The sequence below is a fragment of the Periplaneta americana genome, chromosome 9 (genome assembly GCF_040183065.1).
Source record: "Periplaneta americana isolate PAMFEO1 chromosome 9, P.americana_PAMFEO1_priV1, whole genome shotgun sequence".
Classification (NCBI taxonomy): domain Eukaryota; kingdom Metazoa; phylum Arthropoda; class Insecta; order Blattodea; family Blattidae; genus Periplaneta; species Periplaneta americana.
Genome location: NC_091125.1, coordinates 46,424,937 through 46,441,473, shown reverse-complemented (window position 1 = coordinate 46,441,473; position 16,537 = coordinate 46,424,937). Strand labels below are relative to the sequence as shown.

Genomic DNA, 16,537 nt, shown 5'->3' with positions numbered 1-16,537 from the left:
AAGGAAGCAGATTTTCTAAAATATTTTGGATGTACGTACCTGTCACTGCTATGTTTTTATTTCGGATTTATAAAAACAATATATTGACTTTATTAATGGAATTGTTTTATTATTATTATGATGTACCGAAGTACATATAATATTTCAGTGCAGGAAATAGTTTGAATAATTTAATAGTAATGCAATTTCTGCAGCTAAAACTAAAAAAGTAATAATAATAATAATAATAATAATAATAATAATAATAATAATAATAATAATAATAATAATAACAACAACAACCTACAGGTTATACAAATAATGACATTCGTTCTGGACGTTTTCTTTTTATCAGTATTATCTAATCGGCGCGATATATTTTCATCAACCAACTTGTTGGCTGTTACATTTACCCGTAAATTTGTACTACTAAAATTGACCCTTCCCTCTTTTATTTGATGTACCTGTTAAATATTTCCTTTTTCTTTGTGTGTGGAAACATTTTTTGGCAACCTCGAAGAATTTTTCAGTAATTTTTCTGATTTTTTTCACGTCTTTTAACGTCTAATTCCTTTCCAATATTCCAGTCACAATCGCTTAGTTTTTATCCAGTTGCATAGTAAAATAATCTCACCTCTGCAGCATCTACATATCTTTAAGTTGAAATGATCATTATTAAATGAACACTTGTCCCATTTCATCGTAACCATTTACATGTTTGACTTCAGTTCTCTTCCTCTTCCTACACACATCTCTATCTCTTTGAGTGACTGCAAACTAAATTAATATAGTTTTCAAACTCGGATACAGTTCTCCGCATAAAACCGTGTAAATATCCAAAAGCTCAGTCATTTTTAACCAGACTCTTTGAATGAAAAGGAAATCAATTTCATCTGAGTAATTTCACGAATGTACAGTGGTAAAGCTTACAGATATTGTTCTTAAAGTAGCTTATCTTATAATTAAACACAAATGACGCATACTTTATAAAGTTAGACACTTTAGACAGAATCTAGATTAGTTGAAGATGCAACTCCATACAAGAAATGTCATCCATCGGTACATAAATAACTGCAGATATCATTTGCATGCGATAATATCTCAGTTTAAATATAATCAGGGGGTACAGAACAATTATATTCAGTACCTATTGCTTCCAATGTTTAGGTGTCAAGAAATTTACAACTTCAAGTGAAGTTTCTAGCGAGCGATAATATATTCCTTAGTAATGTGACGTGAAATAAAACGTTATACTTTTGCTCTTTACTCTAATTTATTTACTGAGTTGTGTCTTATAGAATCTGTATTAATTAAAATGTCATAATCTCTAAAGAAAATAATCTTTCACAGTATATTTCTTATAGGTTATAGCGACGCCCAATTCCATGTTCTGATAACTACCTTAAAACGTCAAATAAACCATATGATTACAAAAATTTGATCATATATATGTTACACTAACAATGTAATTTGAAAATAAATTATATCGCATTACCAAATGGCGTATGTTCTTCAGAATTAAATTATAATGGAAAGTTTATATTTCTTCAAATTAATAAATTACAGCGCCAATTAAATTTCAACGAAATTATTATTCATCAAAATACATGATTTTGTACATGAACACCTGGAAAATTCCTTATAAATGTACTAACTTATAAATTGCAGAAGCACAAACCGTTGCAGCCACAATTTGGCGCTATTTTACAGCATTATAATGGAATAGGCCTATTTTAAGCTATGAGACATAACTTTAGGTGCATAGTTTTTCTGTACTGTTACATACTATGTGAAAAAATATTTCTTAAACTTTTATATATATATATGAGTTCACACATCTCGGAAACAAATTATGTAAGAAGTAGCCTATGATTTTTTAGTTGATAGTTCTTAATAAGATAATCTATAATCCGTGGCGCTACAGCCCACGACCAACCGGCTGCTGACCTCACGGCCACATGTCGAAGCAGAGGGGACGATCTTCCAACCAGAATGGAGGTATCGTGCAGTTAGCACGATGAGCCCCCCAGCCGTTGTAGCTGGTTTCAGCAAGCGGATTTTGCTACCTATCGTAGCCCCCAAGTGCATCACGATGCTGGGCGAGCACCGGTCCCATACACTGGCCGGAATTTCATGAGAAACGCGAGTCCGAGGCAGGATACCTTAGACCACGACGCCACGGCGCGGGACAAACATAATCTATAGTCTATTATAATTGTTACTTATGATGAAAAAAATAATTTTACTATTAATATTCACTCTAATTAAAATTCATAAGTTCTGTAAAATACTTGAAGTTCTCAAATTAATATCATTATAACAGTAGACTTTTATCGCACGTAAGTTCCAAAATCTACTTAAAAATTCAGCTTTCTAACATAATTTGAGATATGTCTACTATATGCAAATTTAAGAATTTATTTTTACATATTATGTAATGATGAGTTAAAGGAAACTACCTTAAAACACTTCTAAATGAACCATTATAACGTTGTACAAATTTCGTCAAATGTGACTAGTTGCAGGAAATGGGACCTAAAGTCGGGTTTTTCTTTTTTGTTTGTTTTTTTTTTGTGGTTTCAAAAAGAAGATGAAATACTGAGCATTTAAGAAAAAATTCATGGTTCTAGGTGCTATACTTTTTAATATATTACTTGTTGAATATTGATATTACATTGTGTACTTTTCGAGAAAAATGCAAATTAAAGTTTTCATTTGTTTTCTTAGCAACTATAAGAAAGATTTAGGTATTTAAGAAGCGCTGTGTAAAACTACGTCCTAGTTTAGTATGTAAAAAATGCCTACAAGTAGCGCAAGATGTCAAAACATAGAAATGCAGTTTTTGCTCCGCAAATTCGTTATTTTGTTCTCCTGTAAACCTTCCTTTTACGACTTCAGGTTCCTTTTCGCGCAATGGGTCACAAATGATGACTGCAACTTTTTGTGCACCTGTTGCTTAATTGTAGCAAAATGTATAAATATTCTTTCCATGTTTTCAAGTGCAATTTCTCTTAACCTATTGTTCACGGTTTGTATTATTTTAGCTCGTTTTGGCCATCTCTTTCTTTAAGTATTAGTTAAAATATTGAAACGTCTCCGCTTCTGTGTAATCGTAAGATTAAAATAAATATATTTTGTGAAGTCTGCATTAAATTGGTAGTTACAGAAAGGAAGGAAAATAAACCGTACTCTGCAGGTAATGATTCTCATATACTGTGCAGTATGTATGTTTGGACAGGGTATATATACATTATGAACCGTAAGTAATGTCATTAATTTCAGGGGATTATTCTTTGAGATATTTAAAACAAAATTTAATACAATTTTCCTTCTTTTTGCTTCCCTTTCTACACAAAAATTGATTCATATGAAATATTTCATAGCGTGTTTTGGGAAAGCCATTGATTTAATTGTCAATGTGCTCGGCCAATTTAAGACAGCAGTGTATTATGATAATGAGTGATTGAAAGAATTTTAGATTTGTCCTTTAAATGTGCAGAGATTTTATCCAAACAAATGTAACTCTGTAAAATTTCTTTGCAGAACAAAATGTTACATTTGTTGGGACCAACTTTCTGCACATTTAAAGAACAAAACTAATTTTTTTAAATAATTATTATCATAATAAACTGCTCTCTTAAATTGACGGAGCATATTGCGAATTAAATCAATACTTTTCCCAAAACACGCTATGAAATGTTTCATATAAAACAATTTTTTCTCGAAAAGGTAGTAAAAGCGAGCAAAATTGTATTGAACTATTTTGTTTGAAATATTACAAAGAATAACACACTGAACTTAACGACATCCTCTTGTATAATATAGCTACTAAATGCGTATTTTTACGTTTTCATTAATTATGTCTCCTACAGTACTTTTTTTTAAGAATTACTTCAGTAGTTGAAATGCTGTGGACTTATTTTTGCTTCTCCGTCGTTACAACGTCATTCTGTTAGTTAAATGTTAAGTTCAGAAGTTGGTAGGACTTTCGTATCAGAAATTGAAGTAAAACTTTGGAAACCTCGGTAAATATCTTGTAACTAGTAATTAATTAAGCATTGAACATAATTAATGTTCTTGTGCTGTTTTCTTTCATAATTATTGCACTCAATGGTGCTTGATGTATAATTATATTTCTCCTTTCGTGCAACAATGAATTTAACCGAGCTAGATTTTTAAATATTTTTTTCCTGTGTATTTATTGAGAATTAATCATGTAGGCTAGTGTATACACTTGTCTCAAATGTTCCGGAATTTCTTACTGGTGCCAACCCTAGGTACTAGATATAACTGAAGTCTTTCAAAAATGCTACAATTTTATTTATTTAGGTAGCGTAAAAAGGTTGCTTTCTTTAAATTTAATTATTTGTTGGGCATAGTAAAATGACTACACAACAATTTTGTAGCACACGTGATTCGTTTTAATTTTAATTTTTCTATATTACACTCCAATGAATATGGAAACCAGTAAGGGGTTTCAAATACATTATAAAATATCCTCTTATAATGCGTTTCAAATACATATACACATTTTAAATTACCCTAAAGCTCTTGAATATGATACATTTAAATCACAATTAAACTTTCGTTTCGTACCATGTTACTCACGAATGTGGGTTTTAATTTCTGGATAAAATACTTTGTACTATTTAACTTTTCATTTGCAGGTACACAGGAAAATCAATCTTAATATTCATGTATAATTACAGTAAAACTTCGTTTATATGCTTTACGGGGCATGAAGAAGAAACGCATAAGTGAGAAAAACGTATAATCGAAATGACATTTCTGTGATGTTCGGATAAAGGGGGCTAAGTCATTTTTTTGTGCAGATGGAATTTTGTTCCCCACATGAACACACAATTTAAATTATACAAGTGAATTTACAGAAATCAAAAGAATGCTGGCAGTTGATGTGTTTTATTTGTGTAGAAAATTATTTGTATTAAGGGTTCCAAGTTTAATTTTCATTTATCTCCAAACTCATTTTTATGACTTATCTCTCTTTACCCAAACACCACAGATTTAACATCTGAAATAGCATTCAAATACTATATGGAAAGAACGAGTTAAGTCAATTTAGTAAAGTTTGCGGGAAAGAAGAATTTAGAACGTCATAGTTAACCGTCTAAAATATAGTACTTAAATTTAAAACATATTCTTTAAGAATATAATAATTTGCAGGAAATCGTGGCTGTTAGAGCTAAAGCTGGCCGATGCAATTACACTTCGAAGTCCCAGTAAAATTTACGAAATTGACTTACTTTGTTCTTACCGCGTGATCTTCATGTAATAACATGTTATTATTTCGTGAAAAGGCAACTTTTGGACGGCATGCTCCAAAGAAATAAACCATGTCCTCAAATTGTAATGATTGATCCACGATTTATTCATTTACGTCATGATGTGTTACGAAACGTTGCACTGTTAACAGAGCAGTAACAGCGTCATTATAGGACGCAAGGCATGGACAGCCTAGGATTTCCAAGAATTTCAGAGTGGGCCGCTTCTTAACAATGAATGCTGTATTTCGCGTTACTACATTTTCAGGGCAAATCTAATTTAGAGAAAACTTGTTTTAGAATGTATAAATGACGTTTCGTATCTCATGGTGGGTGGTTTAAAATACGATCGTGTAAATATAAAAAAGAATAAACGAAAAACGTATAGGCTAAACAAGTTAACAAGGAAAGTATTGCAATTTTGCCGGAACTTCAGAAAAAAAGAAATGTGTGGAACGTATGAAAGAGGTTTTACTGTATAAAGTAGACAGTTACAGACGCTAGATTTTTCTTAACTGATTAGAAAATTTATGTTTTTCATTTTTATTAGGAATAATGAATTTTTCGTCTCTAATTACACATGACAAATTCGTGTCAGAACCCACATTCAAATATACAGTAGGCTAGTTTGCTTGGTATACGAAAGTCACAACAAATCGGTATAGTAGGTGAACATACAGGCAAAGTGGCAGTGCATGCAAGTTGAGCAGTCACGGGGGCTCTGAGTGTTGACTCACCTCAGATGAGATGGACACGCGGTCGGTGAGGATGCTGCGTGCGTCAGGCCGTGGAGGTGACAGTTGGGTTGTCTACCGTCTAGGGTACTGAAGAGAATTTCACCCCGTGTGGTACTCCTCTTTATAAAACACGCCGACTTCCCTACTCCCGCTCTCCGCACTCTATCTCCCCCTTCCAAAACACAGCCTCCGTAGCTCTCTCCCTCCGCTACCTTGGGCGCGAACACCAGCCGATCTGTTCGAACGCGCAAGCCTTATGACGTCACGGCACTGAGCTACCAATCACAGGCAACAATATTCGTTTCTGTGTTTTTAAGTGTTTTCTCCGAATGTTGCATACGTAATAATTTTTATTGTTAACAAAAGAGAGCGTACTCCTACGTGGTTACGTCACGTTGTCAAGATAGCGCCGTTGTTTGCGCAGATTCCCGTTGCATTCATTATCCGATGTGATTACACGCAACGAAGGCTGCATCGTAGCTACTAATTTCGTGTTTCTTTTCAGACTCTCTAACAAACATTTTAGAGAGATGATGTATCTGTTCAGAATACGCCCATAAGTTCCTTTTTACATATGATTCCTTAACGAAAATAGAGATCACCCCTAATTAAATCAGTTACTAAGTGCAAAAAAGACGGATTCTTATTGACAGGTAAATTGGTAGGAAGATACAGTCGTGCGGAAATAAATTGGAACAAGCTTATTTATTCAATAATGATTTTCTTTCATGCGCCAGGTATTATGTTCATATAAACAGATTTAATAAGGGGTCGGAAGGTACCTTAGAGGTTCACTGCGAGAGAGCCCGGAAAATTGTTTCCTATTGAAGGGATGTAGATAAATATGAGTCTGTAGGCTTTCACGGTGACTATGATCAGAATTTGGCTTATGGGTATTCCACCATGTCCTGAAAATTGACTTTTCTATATGGGACCTGATGGTACCAGTCTGTAGTTACGAAACGTTGAAAAAGTCAAGTTTCAGGTCATGGTGGATTATCCAAAAGCTTAATTCTGATGGATGTGGATAAGTTATTTATTAGGCCAGGGGTCAGCCTCGGTAGCATAGTCGGCATAGCGCTGGCCTTCTATGTTCGATCCCGGCCCAGGTCGATGGCATTTAAGTGTGTTTAAATGCAACAGGCTCATGTCAGTAGATTTACTTCCGTGTAAAATAATTCCTGCGGGACAAAATTCCGGCACACCGGCGACGCTGATATAACCTTTGCAGTTGCGAGCGTCGTTAAAAAACCATAATTTAAATTTTTTATTGGGACACGGTTCTATCAGCATTCCAAAGAAATTATTCAGAAGAAGAAAAAATCTTCTTCCACGCTTTTCGAAAGTAGCATCTCCTTCATTAGGAGTGTAACTAAGATACTCGTATTAATTCTATTTAACATTTTTTTACTTCGTTAATTAACGACACCTTATCAACTAATAGGTTACCTGTTGTTATGGATTTGTACGACGGCTATTTATTATTTAGTTTTCCTTATATACCCTTTAACATCTTAGATCATATTATGTTGTTGTGATTGTTCTATTGTCATTTTTATAAATAACTTGTATTAGTTTTAACGCCTGTAATCATATCATTTTTATTCATTAAAATGTTGCGTTTCTGGCTCTGTTTCAGAAACGGACGGACCGAATTAATTTTTTTTGGTAGAAGGATAGGGTTTATGATTTCCTTTAAATAATGTGTCTGAAGATAGAGAATACAATTTTAAATTCAAAAGTGGCTGTGGATGAGTAGGAAAGGAACAGAAAATTGAATCAGCATCGGGTTTGAACTTCCCCCTCGAAAACTAAATCCACGCGTTTTCCCCAAAATCGTGTCCCCTGCACATCTAAAGTTATTCCAGTTCGGAAGTTTTGAAATAAACACATGGAACTGCAAATGAGCCTTAGATACTGTGGAGCTTATATAATGACGGTCCTGATATTAACGATTTTTATACAAATTATTAATTACTAACATAATAAGTCAAGAACAAACACAGTAAGTCAGAAGTATTAACATAACAATTCCAAGGATATGACGTGAATATGTTAGGAGAAAATACACAAACGGTTAGGGAAAACACGGAAATTTTACTTGAAGCAAGTAAAGCGATCGGTTTGGAAGTAAATCCCGAAAAGACAAAGTATATGATTATGTCTCGTGACGGGAATATTGTACGAAATGGAAATATAAATATTGGAGATTTGTCCTTCGAAGAGGTGGAAAAATTCAAATATCTTGGAGCAACAGTAACAAATATAAATGACACTCGGGAGGAAATTAAACGCAGAATAAATATGGGAAATGCGTGTTATTATTCGGTTGAGAAGCTCTTATCATCCAGTCTGCTCTCCAAAAATCTGAAAGTTAGAATTTATAAAACAGTTATATTACCGGTTCTTCTATATGGCTGTGAAACTTGGACTCTCACTCTGAGAGAGGAACATAGGTTAAGGGTGTTTGAGAATAAGGTGCTTAGGAAAATATTTGGGGCTAAGCGGGATGAAGTTACAGGAGAATGGAGAAAGTTACACAACACAGAACTGCACGCATTGTATTCTTCACCTGACATAATTAGGAACTTGAAATCCAGACGTTTGAGATGGGCAGGGCATGTAGCACGTATGGGCGAATCCATAAATGCATATAGAGTGTTAGTTGGGAGACCGGAGGGAAAAGACCTTTAGGGAGGCCGAGACGTAGACGGGAGGATAATATTAAAATGGATTTGAGGGAGGTGGGATATGATGATAGAGACTGGCTTAATCTTGCACAGGATAGGGACCGATGGCGGGCTTATGTGAGGGCGGCAATGAACCTTCGGGTTCCTTAAAAGCCATTTGTAAGTAAGTATTCCAAGGATATTGTACTAAATTATACAGGGCTTTCATTTCAAACTTCCCAGTGTAAATAACTAATTACTTAAATTGAATTCAATTTAAACAAAAACCACGTCAATTTAGATATTGAGGGGGAAGTCTGAAACCAGGCTTAATTCCTTTTTAGATGTCACACCCACCCTCAGCCTCCCCCACTTTGGAATTTCAAATGGCACCCGTATATTTTTATACTTAAATATGAAAGAGTATTCAGTTGTGTATATACCTCATTCGTTTTCGCATCTTTTGTTTTATATCATCGCCTGGCAACCTGGATTTTTATTATTGGTGATTAGAACTGGAGAGAATAAAGCTTGAAAAACGTATTGAGAATTTCATGTACTAGTTGTGTTTGTGTATTAAATTATTTTAAAATAGTGTATACCCTTCAAGAGAGAATATAAATTATCCTTATTGATTGAATTTAGGAAATTACACAAAATAAGCTGTGTTTTCATCCTACAATCAACTGATAATAATAAAAATATAGGTTGCCAGGCGACGATAAAAAACAAAAGATGCGAAAACAAATTAATGAGGTATATAAACTATTTATTTATTTATTTATTTATTTATTTATTTATTTATTTATTTATTTATTTATTTATTTATTTATTTATTTATTTATTATTTTGCTAATAATTGTAACATAAAATATAATATATACAGAAAAACTTTAGCTCGCCCCTGAAAGAGTAGAACTCGTGCTCAGGGGCTCTTTCATATTTAAGTACTGTATAAAAATATAGGGGTGCCATTTGAAATTCCAAAGTGGGGGTGGTTGGGAAGTGGTGTGAAATCTAAAATGCAATTGAGCTTGGTTTCAGACTTCCCCCTCAATATCTAAATTGACGTGTTTTTCGTTTAAATTGAATTCAATTTAAATAATTAGTTATTTAGACTGGGAAGTTTTGAAATGAAAGCCCTGTATAATAAACCATCATGTACTACTATTAATTTTACCTTTCAAGTAACACTTATAACTAATGAAAAAAGAATTATACAATTTATTTATGGCAATTTACGAATATTTTTAACCTTTCCCTATATGTAGGCTACTGATTTTGAGAGAACTTCCCTGAAAGATTGCTGCAGGTAAGCTATTCCAGTCTAACTACTGTACTGTACGATTTACAAAGGAAAATTTTTGTCACATCTGTTCTTTGTTTTCTGCATTTAAACTTCATAATGTGATCAGTTCTGCCTAAATATTATGATGGTTTCACTAATTTGGTTTTTTGTTGGCCTATGCTTTGTGTTCCATTTTTATCTTAAACAATGCGCTAAGTCTTTTTCGTCGCCTTGATTCGAGCGTTTCCCATCCTACCTCTTTTATTATTTCTTCGTCATGTGCCTTTCTCATTTTGACATATTTTTCTGCCCTGCGTTGAACCTTACCCAATGAATCAATTTGGGCTTTTTGGCTGTTTTGAGAATGCGCATGGAGAAACGTAGTGTTTTTCAGGCTTTCCTTGAAATATTAATAACTTGTAAAATCTTCAAGGCGGTTATGGCAGGAATTATGTCGCAACGATGCGTTTTACGAGGATTGAAAATTCTTAAGTTTTTATCCTGATCTCGCCCGCCAGAGAACAGACTGACGATTCGCTCTGCAGAAGACCTGTCGCTTTTGTTCCACCTTCTTATAAAACTATTCGCTGTTCTCCACCCTCACCCCTTCATGTTTTAACCACTGAAGGATTTTAGCACAGATCTTGCGATTAGTTTCTCACATGAAATAAGACGAAGTTTGTAATGACTTCGTTGCCTCTCTCATGTTCGAACAATGCAGGACACTAGTATATGCAACTTGTCGGCATTATAACCGGTTGTAACGTTCGTATTTAGTGGGAAGATGCGACCGCTCTCTCGGACGGGAGGAAAACGAATTGGCGGTGAATGACTGTGATTTAGGCCTAGGACTCACGTTACGGAATGCGCGCCGGTTCGAGTCCTCATGGGGGAAAACATTTTATAATGAAATTTCGGCCAGTGTATGGGACCAGTGCCCACCCAGCATCGTGATGCACTTGCGAAATCCGGTTGCGAAAGCCAGCTTTGACAGGCTGGGGGATCATCGTGCTAACCACACGATACCTCCATTCTGGTTGGATGATCGTCCACCTCTGCTTCGGCTGGTCGGTCTAGGACATTCACGGGCTTAGCGCCACGGATTATTATTATTATTATTATTATTATTATTATTATTAAGAGATAATGAAGAAACTTAATGTTCATTTACCTTTTACCGAAGCATATGTACAAATAATGTCCACATTTCTGGATGCAAGAATTAAAAAAAAAAGTTACAGATATTTCAATCCGGGAAACGAGCTGGCGAACGTCCGCGACTAATTATGCGATCATTAAACACATTTTCTAATGTTTATAACGATAAAGCTGCTGTATGTGCAGTGGAGTTATCCTGCTAGAAATAAGCAATGGCCTACTGTTTTCCATCTTCAATCAATATTTTTAAAAAGCCGCAGTATGTCTCGTACATAACGTTGTGAGCTGACTATCGTAAAAGCAAATAGGGCCAATTATTCTACCTGCAATAATGTCACATCACACACCTTCTTTCTGATCATGACGACAAACTCCACTGAATGAGGATTTTGAGTGTCTCAGTGCCTTGTATTCTGAGAGTGAACATTGTCCTTCACTATTAATTAAGATGGATCAGTACACACCTGTGGAGTAACTGTTAGCGCACCTGACCGCGAAACCAGGTGGCCCGGTTTCGATTCCCGATCGGGAAAAGTTACCTGGTTGAGGTTTTTCCGGGGTTTTCCCTCAATCCAATATGAGCAAATGCTAGGTAACTTTCGGTGCTGGACCCTGGACTCATTTCATTGGCATTATCACCTTCAACTCATTCAGACGCTAAATAACCTAAGATATTGATAAAGCTCGTAAAATAACCTACTTAAAAAAGATGGATCAAAGCCACCGGCGTAGCTCAGGCTGTAGCGCGTTTGTCCTCTGTTCTGGAGTTTCGCTCGGACGTGAATTCGATTCTCACTTTGGCTGATTACCTGGTTGGAATTTTTCCGAAGTGTCCTCTAACCGTAAAGCGAATGTCAGATAATGTATGGCGAATCCTCGGCCTCATCTCGTTATCACCAATTCCATCGACACTAAATAACCTAGTAGTTGATACAGCATCGTTAAATAATTAAGTAAAAAAGAACATGTATGAACAGTGCGATCATGAACAAATTTCAACATCCACTCATAAAAATTCACGCGAGAAACTGGATCCCTTTATTACAATCTGTGTTACTCTATAAGGTTAAATGTGCAGGATTTTCAGTACTCTTAATATCGGTGTTTTTTACATTTTCGTTCTTGTTCTAATCTGCGTGAAGATTCCTAGGACTTAGGTGTGTTCTTGCCTGAATAGATGTGCAAGTTTCTCCGATGTGATTCTTGCATCCAGAAAGGTGGACATCATTTTCAACATTTGCTTTGATAAAAAGTAAACTGAATATAACTTTTCCTTATTACCTTTTACCGGCGTATAATTATTTGTACGAGACTACACGCCTAAGTCACCGCCATTCACCGCCGATTCGTCTTCCTTCCGTGTGAGAGAGCGGCCGAATCTCCCAGCTATACATGAGCGTTACGACCACTTATAATGCCGGTAGGTTGTATATGCCGTGCATTGTATTAGCTAACTAGGAAGGTAAAAGGTAGGTAAAATATAATTTATCATTACGTATGGATTTTCAAATAATACTGGAAATTTACTTTAAACTCGAAAGTACAGACTCTCCTTTGATCATGTGGTCGCTAGTGCATGGCAAGGTTTAATACATTACGGAAACACAACAAAAAAACGCAAACTTAGTTTTTTGGGTACGTGTATTAGGCATAAAAAATATCCCAATGGGTATAACTGAGTGAAGTGTTAAAGGTTTTTAAATAGGAATGTTAGTATAGAGATTTTAATTAGGATAGTCAATTAAAATTTACGAACGATATTTTGATAAAGTAATAATGATCAACAGGATAATATCCTGTAGAGTAGAACGAATTAGATGAGATGTAGAAAGACGGAATTATATATAAATTTAGTTAGCAAGATTAGAATGCTGGAAGGAACGTAAGTGTGGAACGAACAGATGGCGGACATTTAAGATCAATAAGAAGAAATTGACTGGTTAGAGTTAGGTTAATAGCGAGAGTAGAAGAGTTAATAGTTTAACAGGCTGTCGGGATTGCATGCTAATTCTAGGTATATGTAATAGAAAGTTATGGTGAAACCCGTATACATATTTGTGGTACAATATAACTAATATAAATGTTGATGACTGCAGAGACCATTAAAAGTCTGACTACGCCAGTTTCTTCTTCACAAATTCCACTTAATCTCGCTAGGATTTGAACCCAGGTTTCGAGGTTGAAACAACATTCTAGCTTCTTAAGTATTAAAGAGCAATGTTATACAAGTTTAATTTGAGGATTTTAGTAGAGTGAGCTCTGAACAGTGGAAGTCGAGTCCCAGGTATTCTGCTCTGCTGAAACATCACCCAGCTACCGGTCAAATACACACCGAGATGAAGTTGCTGGAATGTGAAACTGAGCACTCATGCGTTTGCTTGACTCGCCGCTGGTGCGGCAAAAGAAGTTTCGCTAAAGAAGACGAAGTCGCTCCTATACATTTGCTGCAGTCATTCCATGTGAAAAGTTTTCCCATCTGACCTAATTCGTTGGCGAATAAAGCGATCGAACCGATATAACACAATACAGAACATACACCATTCATGTTTAATAATTGCGTAATTAGGCCAGAATTTCAATGATATATAGGTCTAAATTGTTAAATAATTTCTTAAAAACAATACAATAATTAGGTTACGAAATTTATTTTAGACATTTTTCTAAAATAGGAGTAATTATAAAAAAAATTGTAATTGTTCTGTGACGATTGTCATTATAATAGTCTACTCGATACTTAAAATAACATAGGTCTATCCTTAAAGAAATTTGAAATAATAAAAATATGTAAAAATGAGTACTTTTAAATATTGCTATGAAATAAAACAAAGTTAAAAAAATACACAATTTCAAAATAAAATAACCGTGCAATTAACCTCATTTTACTGTAATGTTTAAAAAAACTAATTACATAAAGACAAAAGCTTTCACCTTGCCATAAAAAGTAGATTAAGTAATAGCCCTGCGTATTGTTTTAAAAAATTAGATTTTCAACTTGTGTTGGTGTTTAACATACCCGACATTCCGGGATTACATGTTCCATTATCAGGGTTGTATATCTCAACATCTGGAAAGGTTGGCTAATCCGTTCGTGTATATATAATGTAATGTAACATTTAGAATACAATCATAATACATAATCTGTTTCTTGTGCGAGATGAAGATTGCCTTAAAATTTACAACTCACATTCTGTAATGTGTGAGAAGAAGTGAAAGTACGAGTATATGAAAAAAACTGTACTGTATTTGGAAACTGTATATATAAGATGAACATCTGTTATCAATTCTAATACACGAAAGAATAATTAAAACATTTCTGTTTTACATAAGATGTATGTTTGTATACCTGCTCTCAGACTATTTCTTGCTCGTCCATTTTTCCAGTTTTAAAAATTTCGGCATATTTTAATAAATTAGTTAATCCCTCAAATTTTGGTTCCTAGAACTTTTTCTAGAAGCTAAGCATGCTGATAGATACATAGTGCTCTGCCAAATGGCAGGTCTTTCATTGCAAAACCCAGCATTCTCCAATCTTTACTATTTTCTTCCTTCCTTTTAGTCTCCGCATGTGATCTATATATCTTAATGTCATCTATCGTCTGATATCTCCTTCTGCCTCGAACTCTTCTCCCGTTCACCATTTCTTCCAGTGTATCCTTCAGTAGGCAGTTTCTTCTCAGCCAGTGACCTAACCAATTCCTTTTTCTCTCCCCGTTCAGTTTCAGCATTATTCTTTTTTCGCCAACTTTTTCCAACTCAACTTCATTTCTTATTCTGCCTGTCCATTTCACACGCTCCATCCTTCTCCATATCCGCTTTCAAAATCATGTTGATGATATTCAATAAAAGTAAATAAACGTTTATTGGACACAGTTCCTAAAACCAGAAATTTCAAAGCTAGGCCTACAGGAGATGAATGATAAAAGCAGCTGTAGATACCAGTTACATCCTCGCTTAATCAATTTTTCAGAAACAATTACTTTGATCAATGCACTTAATTCTAAAAATAAAAACTCTCACTTACCCTGACATCAGACAAGAGTAACATTTCACCAGCGTCTACTTAAAAAAAGTGCTAAAAAGCTACATTTTCGTAATGGCGGAACAGAATTTTTAAATTTCATAATACGTCTATCTGGCAAAATCGAAATTGTAAAGCTATGATAAAATCTGGCTATCAGCATATAAGGTACGGTATTATTCATAAATATTTTGACAGAAATATTAGGTGGCTAATTCTTCGAAACTATTACAGTGCTCAAGGGTAGTTGTTCGTTAACTATCACTAATTCCAAATGTTGCTTCTATTAAAGAGCGTTCTTTTTTAAGATTGTACACATAATTTATAATCAATAATAATAATAATAATAATAATAATAATAATAATAATAATAATAAATTAAGCTTTCCTTATGAAAAAGTTGCCAGATTTGACAAAGCATATTACATATAATTTGGAAACACACCTAAAAGGTAAAATGATTTACATTTGAAACGGTTAGGGAATCGAATATGCAAAAGTCAGAAAAATTTACACGTAAATAGCGTTTGTGCTCATTTGCAGTTAATAAATCAAAGAATTAAGAATTAAAATCATGAAACCATAATGACCAACAGTATATTTTAATTTTAAATGTTATTTTCGAACCTACATGTTCCAAGTTATTAGTACACTTTCTAAAACTCTATTTTTTGAGCTAGACTTAAAATTTTCAGGCTATCTTACCAGATGTATAATAATCCTACTCTATTATATTTATTTAAATACATTAAAATTATTCTAACTTACATTTCATTAAATGAGAAAAAAATGAATTTTTGAATTCTAAAATATGCAAATACGTTTCTAACTTCTTAAGTACTAAAAAATATACCATATATTTAAAGCCTAGCAAGAGTACCTTTTCTTACTTCTAAATTTCTGCGATTTAAACTTCTTTGCAATATGTAATGTGAAACAGAGATTGTGCCAAATGCATGTGCAACATGTACTGTATTTATTAAAGAAAACTTATTTAATTTTATTTATTGTTTTTTCAGTAAGTAATTAAATGCATTAGAACTTCTAGTATATGAAGGGTTCAGAGCCATAGTGGGCCAAGCGCCATTTATTAAAAACGGAGAAAGCAAGGGTTAAAGTTAAGTGAATACCATAGCTTAATGAAGATTGACAGATCATTTAGTTTTTATGGGAATATTTTATATTACTTGCTATACGTTTCCATTAAATTATGGTAATACCTTAATTTTAATCCTTGTTTTCTACGGTTCTGAACCCCTCATTTATTTAAAGAGTAGAGAGAGGAGATAATAAACGAAAAAATCATCTAGTTGTGACTATTAGAACTATGCTGACCCATCTCCAGCTTATCTTATGCCAGAAGTAACTTAATATTCTGATTCGTGATGAAATTCAATTCCGGCTAT

The 16,537-nt window shown here is 34.1% G+C and overlaps 1 protein-coding gene and 1 long non-coding RNA gene across 2 annotated transcripts in view; one reads left to right on the top strand and one right to left on the bottom strand.

Moving 5' to 3' along the window:
* The window catches only part of LOC138705888 (prohormone-1-like), a 353,158-nt gene extending 346,938 nt beyond the window's left edge, over positions 1-6,220 (bottom strand). Inside the window, exon 1 of the mRNA XM_069834623.1 lies at positions 5,999-6,220. The gene's annotated coding sequence lies outside the window, so the exon portion shown is untranslated. The remainder of the gene's footprint in view (positions 1-5,998) is intronic.
* The window catches only part of LOC138705889 (uncharacterized), a 175,664-nt gene that overhangs the window by 66,161 nt on the left and 92,966 nt on the right, over positions 1-16,537 (top strand). The window lies entirely within an intron of this gene.